This window comes from Boleophthalmus pectinirostris, unplaced genomic scaffold (genome assembly GCF_026225935.1).
Source record: "Boleophthalmus pectinirostris isolate CB_2022bp ecotype Guang Dong unplaced genomic scaffold, ASM2622593v1 HiC_scaffold_3, whole genome shotgun sequence".
NCBI classification, from domain to species: Eukaryota; Metazoa; Chordata; class Actinopteri; order Gobiiformes; family Gobiidae; genus Boleophthalmus; species Boleophthalmus pectinirostris.
The window spans coordinates 15,912,285-15,919,468 of record NW_026571299.1 but is presented as its reverse complement, the minus strand read 5'-3'; positions in this window follow the sequence as shown (position 1 = coordinate 15,919,468).

Here is a 7,184-nt window from a genome sequence, read left to right as displayed (position 1 = left end):
GAGAGGAGCACAATGCACAATGCTCACTGGACAATAGACAATAAACAGGCAGTGGTTGTGAGATGTTCTGGGAAGTTTCCAAAAGTAAAGCCTTAGACAAACCTGTGTTCAGGCATGTGAAAGATACAATTAATTTATCTATTATCTATTGTATTACTGTGTGCTAAAACACAGTGGCAGCAGTGAACCACAGTGATTGGCATAAATATACTTGCTGAGTTGCCAACGATGGTGGAAAGTGGGAATGCTAAAGCTTTATTGAAAACTTTATTTTTCATTTATTTGATCAAATACATTAATTGCTAACCATATTTAGATGGATTATGTAACTTTTCTGGTGGGGGTTCCACCACCCACTTTTCTACATGGAGATATTATTGCTGAAGTTACATAATGCACCATGAGCAAGATGACTAGATTATCTTGGAACAACATTGACCACGCATAGTTAATGCCATGCCCCAAAGCAGCTGCATATTGTATAAGACATATATTGAAACAAAACATACATTATGATGCTTAAAATCCCTAGAAAATGGTCCACAACCAACATAACAAACATAGTTTAGACTGAATAATTTCTTCACTTTTTCCAACCTCCATGAGATTCACTTCACTCTCACTTTCGCTCTCTTTGTAACTGACCTCTCCTTTACTTTTCTATCTCCCCGATCCTATATTCTCTCTTCAAATGACCCAGCAAAACCCCCAAACCACCGGTGCAATGTCCAACCTCTTGTTTATACTTCCATGATGAGTCCAACCTGGCCAATCAGACTCCCCCAGAGCGCCCTTGAAATGAAACCATAACCGTCCTAGCCATCGCAGTCATCCGGGGAACACCACCGCGCCATTAATTGCACATACCAGCGTGAGTCCAGCACCGAGTCCAATGCATTTAGCGTTTCTAATTGGGAAGGGATTGCTGTGTTTACATTGGCACTGGTTGATAGACTAGGAACCTTTAGCCCCACAGCGAGCAGAGTTAAGACCCAAAGAGGCCGAAATTGTTCTGTATGTGGTTGGAAGGAAATTATGAGATATTTACGTGGGTTTAAGAGTAAATTGGTGAAAAGGTTCATTGAGTTTTGATAGAAAGTGTCAAGCACTCACTGTCTTTGCTTAGTATTAATGATATCACCGAGTTTGCTGCAGAAAGGCCAATCAGATGTGGAGTTTTGAAGATGATTAAAAGATATTGCCTTTATTTAGATTTATGTGGTGGAAGAAGTACAGCATTTTGTTACTTAAGTAAAACTACGGATACTGGAGCAAAAATACTGAAGAAAAAGTAAAAGCATCATATGAAAAGAATCTACTTAAGTAAACATATTAAAATACCAGTTTAAAAATGTATTTGTATTTCAGTTTCTACTTAAAGTGTAAAAAGTAAAAGTATTTTGTGCAACCTTTTAAGCAGGCCTCAAACTACAATACAAAATACAGTCCAGTTTTCAGTCCAGTTCAAAAATGCAGTGGAGTAGAAAGTACAGATACTTGTTCTTAAATTAAGTGAAGTAAAAGAAAAAGTGTCTACTTTACAATTTAAAATACAAATACCTAAAATGTCTGCTTAATTGCAGTGCTTTACTACTTTAAATTTGTTACATTTCACCACTGGATTTATGAGAGATGAAAAATACACCAATTGCTTGTCTACATGGAACTGTTATATCTTTGAATGGCATTAAACACTAGTAAATCTGCATGTGCTTTTATTGCTCAAAGACACCTTTACTGTATAAATGTGCATCTATGTGAGCAGGATTGTCTCGAGACAGATCTGACCTCTAATTTGAGCTGGTTTAATGCCATACTGCGGTACATTCTAGCCAAAAGAATAAAATCTCCATGAACACAAGCAGACTTAGCCTCATTAGATGAATTACCTTTAAAATTTACTTCAGGCAAGGCAGCTGATTCTTATGCTGCAGATGTACGTATGGTACTTAGGTACTAATCTAAACTCCATTGGTACTACAACCTTTCTACAATAATGAATTGATGTTTCCGAAACCAGTGAATAATTAACTTTTTGGAGCTTCTGATTGCACAAAAATACTGTAAGCGTATGTGGTCACTAATATAGCCCATACAGCATCTCTTAGGTCTGTTTCAACTGAGAGTAACACTGAATAGCTAATTAATAGATCAAACTTGATGTCTGGACCTTCAGAGGTAGAAGTGTAAATAATGCAACAAAGAGAAGATGAAGAAGATGGAGAAGCTGAAGAAGCTGATGGTTCTGCTGCAACGGTCAAGTTGTTTCGGAGGGGGTTCAGGATCCAGAAGGGACTTGAAGAGGACAATAGAGGGTGAAAATCCTCCATACAAACTTGAGACGGTCCCACACAGCCGCTAATTTGTAACACGTGTCTCCTTCAAAATTCTCATAATATTCAGAGCAAAATATATAACTTCTCATACCTGAGATAAATAATAGTTTGATGCTTTAGTAGTTGTTTGTAAGTCCTTTGTATATATTTTAATCTCTTTTTTATCTATAAGCAGCCATGTTTGTTTTTGATGCAAATGGAGCATGCATCTTTCTGGTTGGTTAATCTGCCTGTCAATCACTTCCTCTGAAGTCGTGGAACAGGACATGGCTCCAGATCTACTTGTCTTTGTAAAGTTTGTGTGGTTCTGGCTGGTCAGGTAAGGGTTGTAGCACAGTACGGACATGGGAAGAGACTATTTATATGAGTATTGAAATGCGATTTGTTAAGATCCAAAATATCTGGCTGTGACTGGCTTGTAACAACAGACAGATGACGAGATAGGAAATACAGTTGTGGTTGAATTCAGACTATAGCTTCATTACAGTAAATTCCCTTCTGTAATTATAAGGTCACAGGAGAATACTGGAGTGCTAGGTTGACTCAAAGTCGGTGTATCAAGTGAGTTCATGGACCCGACTTCTAAAGAGGAACCCAAAACCCTGGAAAAAGCTCTGCACTTCCAGCACACAGCCTGTGTACCGCACACACAAATCGACCACAATTATTCTCCCATTCGCTCCCCTGTTTATGTTGAACCTCACATAGCTAAAATTATGTCAGTAGGAATAATTTTTGCCTTTCTGTTAAGTTAGTTCAATAACTTAAAACTTAGTGTAGAAATAGCCTGATATATATGTTGTTGGCTTGAGGTATGATACAACTTTTTACTGGTGATCGGTCCGCCACCTGTCTGTCCCCATGTTGGCTAGAATGTCCCACAGTATTGCTTTAAACATATCTATCTCCATGAAGACAAACGTGGAGCTACCAGGACAAGTTACCAGTCATATCTGTGGACATGTAATCCCTTTCCCAGTAAGAATGCATGTTTAATACCATACTTTGGAACATTGAGGCAAGGAAATAGTATCTCCATGGAGACAAGAAGGTGGTTGATTTCCACAAGAAAGGTTTCATTGTGTATTACGTAATTTTTTAATCTATGTGATAATGTTGTTTCTTCCTCAAAAACATCTCTGGAGTTGTGTTTTATTTCATTCACACACACAACCCCTGCATATTTAGGATGAGTTCTTCTGAAGAAAACAGAAAACACTTGGTTCCACCTTGTGATGTCATGTGGCAATGCAGGAAGTGCACCACTGTGTTTTTAAACTCCATACACCTTCACTAAAATCATTTGCTGATTTCAGCCCTGGAATTGCTGCTTTCTACTAAAACAAAAAGGTTAAGTACTCTATACAGACACTGCATCTTTGGCCATTAATATTAACACTAATGTTGCGTGTTTTATGTAGGACTATTATAAACTAAAATGATTCCCACCCAATCAAATCTTTGTCTAGAAAGGTCTTAGGAAAAATTGCCATGTTAAATTATAGAACACAAAATCCAAAATGCCTCTGAAAATATTTAACTCCTAACTAACCATTCCAAAGTCTTTTCCACTGTTTTGAACCCACACCAACCCACAAGCAGATACACAGCAGCATGCACGCACCCTTATGTAAACAATAGTGTCTGTGTAAACAAATGCACGCACAATCTCTGCTCAGTGACACTGGGTTAAAGGCAATACTCCATAGAAAAGAATATGGGTGTAACTATCGCTATGGACCCTTCACTTCTCATTAGGCTGACAGGACATGGGAGAGGGTCTGACAGGAGCCTGGCGGAGGGAGCTGTAGCCTGGGGCGGTCGGGACATACCTGTGGCCTTACTGTGTATTCTTTGGGCACGTGGCAAACTTAGAACACGCAGCGCAGTGGCGGGGGAGGCCTGGCAAGAGCTAGAGATAGTTTTGGATGTCTGTACCAGCTACCAACCAGCTTCACCGTGCAGTAATAATACATGTGTCACTACTGATTCACCGCCCAGTGCCCCTGTGTTCACGCTTGGTCCTGCCCTCATGTGTTGTAAGTGGGGAGAGGAGAGAAGAAGCTATAATACTATTTGTGCATGGTTATTTGTGTTGACGTCATGGTATTTGATCAGCATAGTTTTGAATATATAAACTTTCCAGCCTTTGAGAGCATTCTTCTCATCATTTTAACAGGCACCTCAACTGGTGTTTTGTTTACATACAGTAAGAAAGTGACGTGTGCATGAGTGATAGTTGGAGGGGCTGATGGCACAGATTGGCAGCCTCATTTCAACCAGTCTTCCCCAGGACGGCTGTGGCTAGAATAGTAGCTTACTAGTAGGGTGAATGAATAATGCACTGTAAAGCACTTTGGGTGTCTTGAAAGGGGCTACATAAATCCAATAAATAAAGGGACAGTCCAGAATTTTGGACATTGGACCTCATTTCCTAGTTAGCCACAGTGTTGGAGACGCGTGGAGACACTTTTTAAAATATTGTTTAAAATAATGTATTTGCACAGGTCGCTGGTGCTAGGCTAGTGCATGTCAATGACCATAGTTAGTCTGCCACTAAAAACAGTCTGACCCACTCCAGAAGCAAAACAATTATTACACCAGACTGTCAATGTAAATGTCTGTGTCGATAGAATAATTTTAGAAGTAAAACCAACCTTGCATTTGAAGGATTTATGTCTGAAGAGCAGCAGCGAGTTGTGCTTCCTGACAGAAAGCTTGGCAGTGGCGGACTGATATCTGGCAAACTAGGAAATTAGGTCCTATGTCCAAAATTTCAGACTGTCCCTATAACATGAAGCCATACACAAGTTAATTTGTCATTCATGCCACAAATATTCAGTTAAAACCCAATTAAAGGTCAGTTCTTGCTTATACTGTATATCCAAGCAGTTAAAATGTTAAAATATACAGAACTTTTGAAAGAGTACCAGGAAGGAAGACACTGGTTTACACTATTTGTCTGCTCCTAGACACAAGCAGATGATAAACCTTTGGCCAGTAATAAGATGATAATTAAAGTGTACATTTTGATGATTTTTAGAAGCCTATTTTCCATTTTGTGTACAGATATTATAGAGAGATTTTTGTTTGTCTTTCCCCAGTTGTTCGCCCTACCTGTGCCCTCTCTTTACTTGCTGTATATCTGCAGCTCTGTGTTTTGCCCATGCCAACAGTGGGAGATGCCAATCACTTCTTCCCACAACAGCCCATTATATCAGGTGACTATTTTCTCCGTTATTGACAATTAAATTACTGGAAGACAATATGGATTTCATACACTTAAAAAATGCACTGTGTAACCTTTCCAGTGAAGACTCTGCTACCTTTGTTTAGACTAAAATGTTTCACAGTATGGCATTAAACTCATCTCTCTCCAAGACAAGCAGGTGAAGCTCAAAGTTACAAGTCAGATCTGTGGAGAGGCAATGTATTTCAAGGTATTTTTGAGTAATAAAGACACCTGTAATTATATAGACAAGTTTAATCCTATACTGTGGTGCTTTCTGGGCAAAACAACAACATCTCCACGAAGACCAGCAGGTGACATATCTTCAACCAGAAAAGTTACGCAGTGCACCTTTAAAATTATGCTTAAAATTCTCAGTTGGTGCAATTTTGAAAAACGTCCCACCCTCAGTACCATTAATGCATACAACAATATTGCAAAAACTAAAATCTTAAGTTAACATTACTTGAATTAAGGAAGTTTTATTATGATTTGAGTAAATTTTACTTGACAAGTAAAATGATCTACTAATGGAACAAGATTTTTTGTACTTAAAATATGAAAATACATCTTGTTGCACTACAAGAAAAAATAACAACTCTTTACATCTAAAATAAGAAGCACAATCAAATGTCGCTTAAGAAAATCTTCCATTGGTAGATCATTTTACTCATCCAATTGAATCCACTCAAATAAAGTAAAATGTTCTTAATTTAAGTAATTTTAACTTATCTAGATAATGCATTTATCCGTTTGTCTTTTTCACTTCTTTTAACCGAATCCTCTGCTTCTTCGTTCACCCCGCTCCTCTGCATCTTTCTGAGGGGTCTGACACATGTTTTCAATATCGGCTCAAGCGTCTGGCCTTGCATAAATGTTTAGCAGCGTTCCTTTGGGGAGCGGGGGCCCGTCTTTACTGAGGGCCCTAATCAGCTGTAAATTCTACCTTAAAGAGTCACAGGAAGGCACTGAAGGAGTTAATCCTCTGAGAATTTTGCTCTATTTCTTTGTCTGTTTACTCGCATGCTATGCTGTGATATATATTTTCTTTCTGGAAGATGACAACATGGCAGAAGTCCATAGTTGGAGGGTTTGACAAATGATCTAATAAAGGCGCAGTGAGATTACAGGCTGGCGGCCCGCTGGGAGGGGAAGTGGGGCTGTAAATTTCTTTTTAAAGCTGTCGATAAATGCAGTGTTGAGTTTAGGGGAGTTTTGGAGTGTGGGAGATTGGGCTTCTGTGCAGGTTGGATGGATGGGATATGAAAAAAACTTTCATTTCCTTGCAATTTTAGAGATTTATAGTGATTTTCTGTACTATAAAGCAATAAATAGATGGTCTAATCTGTTAAAGCCGAATTGAAAACAGTTGTGCAAGTTGCCAATTATTCATGCTTATGTCCCTATGAATCTTTTTTTTTTTCCTTTATTCAGTCAGAAATTATAAATGAGGATAAAATGTATTTCAAAAAGCCTATAAAATATGTAAGAATTGTGAACCTTAAACAGAAACAGATTTTTTTTTTATTTAAGAAAAGAAAAAATGTCCAGTTGACAGAATCGAATTTTCTTTTGCAAATGAACCAACCTGGATGTCTGAGATACTACACAGATAAAAG